At 57.1% G+C, this 3,199-nt stretch overlaps 1 pseudogene; it reads left to right on the top strand.

The window, feature by feature from the left end:
• Positions 1-529: 529 nt before the first annotated feature.
• LOC142571182 (uncharacterized) lies at positions 530-2,746 on the top strand (annotated as a pseudogene).
• Positions 2,747-3,199: the final 453 nt, after the last annotated feature.

Below are 3,199 nucleotides of genomic sequence, written 5' to 3'. Positions count from 1 at the left end.
CAAGGCCTGCAACGAAGCCGACGGACAGATGCACAAGGGCAAGACGTGGAACATGCTGCGGCACCTCCTCGACGAAACCAAGACCAAGGGCCACCAACACAACAACCTGGCCAGGATCCTACACAATGCAATCTGCGGACACGGGGAGGACGAGGTCAAGGGGCGCTTGGACGCCAAGTACCTAGCGACCACCCCCACGGAAGGACACCCGGATTACCAAGGCAACGAGAACGAGACGCTAGATCGAGACATCCAGACGCGGGAAGTCAGAGTTGTCCTGCAGGATCTCAATGGCAGGTCCGCCGCGGGTCCCGATCGAGTGACCAACAGAGCACTCAAGAACCTCAACGAAGCGGCCATCGAAACGCTCACGAACTTCTACAAGTGCTGGCAAGAAAGAAGGCTGCTCAAGCAATAAAAAGCAGCCAAGGCGATCCTCACCCTCAAGCCTGGCAGGCCGCCCAACATAGAGAACCTCAGGCCGATCTCGCTCACTTCGTGCGTGGGAAAGGTCCTCGAGCACGTTCTGATGAACAGGTGACAGCGTTACCTGGAAGAATCGGAGCTTTACCCAAATTCCATAATCGGGTTTTGGAACAAGCTCGGGACGCAAGAGACCATGATTTTACTGAAGAACGAGATCATCGACGATACGACGGGCACCAAGGTCAACAGAGCCGTACTCGGGCTGGACTTGCAGAGCGCCTTCGATAAAGTGAGGCACTCGGCTATCCTGACCCAAGTATACAGGCTAAACATGGGCAAGAGGACATACCAGTACATCAAAGACTTCCTGACGGAACGGACCACCGCAATCTGCGCGGGAGACTTGCAGCTCGAAGAGAAGAAGCTGGGCAGCGTCGGAACTCCGCAGGGCTTGGTGATCTCCCCGCTACTCTTCAACCTCGTGATGACCGAGGTGGCCAACCGGCTAGAAAGAGTAGCGGGAGTCCGGCACACCATCTACGCCGACGACGTTACGGTATAGGTACCGGGAGGAAGCGACGGATACATCGAGACAACGCTGCAAGAAGCGGTCAACGCCACCGAGGAGCAGCTGGACGGGTCTGCACTCGTTTGTTCTCCGGCCAAGTCAGAACTGTTGGTGACTGCACCGACAGGAGCGGGCCGGAAAAGAAATAATACGGAAGACAAGTACGAGTCTCTCAAGATCACGGTCAAGACGGCGGGAGGACAAGTAATACCCGAGGTCGAGAAGGTTCGAGTGCTCGGGCTGCTCATGCAGCGAAACCGAGTCAACGGTGAAACGGTCAACAAGCTCGCGGGCAAAGCGGCCGCGGCAATGAGACTCATCAAGAGGGTGTCCAACAGAAGAGCGGGGATGAAGGAGGAGAGCCTGACTAGGCTCGTTCAATCCTTCGCAGTTAACCACATAACGTACGTGGCCGCCTTCCACAACTGGAGGCCGAGCGAACGTAACAAGATAGACGCCACCATACGCAAGGCGTATAAGGCGGCACTCGGTCTCCTCGGAAGCATGAGCACTGCAAAATTCATTGCGATGGGAGTCCACAACACGCTGGACGAAATAGCCGAAGCACAGAGAACGGCGCAACTCGAGCGTCTCTCTGAAACGAGGACCGGAAGACAGATACTGCGGGACCTTGGCCTCGAGCCGAGGGAAGGCAAGCAGCAGAAAGACGTACCTATACCGGATAGCATCAACAGAAAGCTCAGGGTCTGCCCGATACCGAGGAACGTGAACCCCGAGCACAACAAGGAGCGGAGGTTGGCGAGGGCCAGGGCACTCGTGGACCTCCACGCCAGAGAAGAAGGCGCCGTCTACGTGGACGCGGCGGAGTATCGAGGGAGCAGCGACGCATACGCGGCGGTGGTTGTCGGTGCATCGACTGGTGCAACGAAGACAGCGGCGAGCGTCCGGACTCCAGAAGCGCACCCGGCGGAGGAGTTGGCCATCGCCTTGGCCGTCTCCGACCCCGGATGCACTACAGTGTTGTGTGACTCTAGAAAGGCAGTGAAGAACTGCGCCAAGGGTAGGGTATGTAGTGAGGCCGCGCGCATACTGGGGGGGGGGGGGCGCGCAAGGCCGAAGACATCGGACGCAAAAGTGCTGTGGTAATCAAGTGGTTTCCGGCCCATGTGGGCCGGAAACCACTTGATCACCACAGGTCGGAACGCGGGATCCACCACGTGTCGGAACGTGTCGGGACGCGGGAATGTGAACCACAACGAGACGGCCAACTCGGCCGCGCGAGGACTAACCAACCGCGCAGCTGCAAGCACGGCCGACTCGGAGTGTTGGTCGCGGTATAGTGCCGAGGACAAGATGACCACCTTCAACGAAATAGTGAAGTGGTACAGAATGAACAGACAGACTATGCCGCCACTTCACCCGGGGCTTACCCGGAATGAGGCAGTGTTATACAGACAGTTACAGACGGGGTCCCTGCTCACCCCGGTGCTAGCTAAGCACGTGCGTCCGAGCGTGTACGCGAGTGACGTGTGTAGACTGTGCGCGAAGGAGAGAGCCACCGCGGCTCACATCCTTTGGGACTGTAGCGTAAATCCGTGTGAAGCCAGCGAGAAGACGACAATCCCGCCGCAGCTAGAGGCTGCAACAAGGAGCTATGATCAAGAGACAAAACTCAAGGCCGTCCAGCAGGTCTCTGCAGCTCTAGAGAGGTAGCGACCGCGCGAAACCGAGGAGAAGGGGGGCAGCACCCCTAGGAAGGGAGCGGTGGCCCTCTCGGACTTGCGGAAGTAGCGAGGGACCAAGACCTCGAGGAGCACAACGCACGAGACTGACGTAGTGGCCGCGTCGCGGTAAAAGCTTGTCCTCTCTGCGTGTAGGGAGCCTAACCTATTCTGCAGGCATTTTCAATCACGTTGTTCTCTCTCTCTCTCTCTGTAGGCAGGTACTGAAATAAACAATAAAAAGCTTTACTCCACGTCTCCAGTAAACGAATATTCATCTGCGAAGCGGTCAAAGTCTCGGTACCACTTGCATAGACCACAGTGCCCATGAAAAAAACCTAATAAATAAAACGTAATTCTTCATTGGCCCACACCTGCCGCGGTGACTCAGTGGTTATTGCTTAGTGCTACTGAGCACCATGTCGCGGGCTCGACCCCTGTTCGCGGAGGACGCATTCCGATGAGGACGGAGTGCGAAAATGTGCGTGTAGTGTGCGTTGGGTGCACGTTAAAGCACTCGATC

Source organism: Dermacentor variabilis, chromosome 2 (genome assembly GCF_050947875.1).
Source record: "Dermacentor variabilis isolate Ectoservices chromosome 2, ASM5094787v1, whole genome shotgun sequence".
NCBI lineage: Eukaryota > Metazoa > Arthropoda > Arachnida > Ixodida > Ixodidae > Dermacentor > Dermacentor variabilis.
This window is presented reverse-complemented; position numbering and strand designations above follow the sequence as displayed.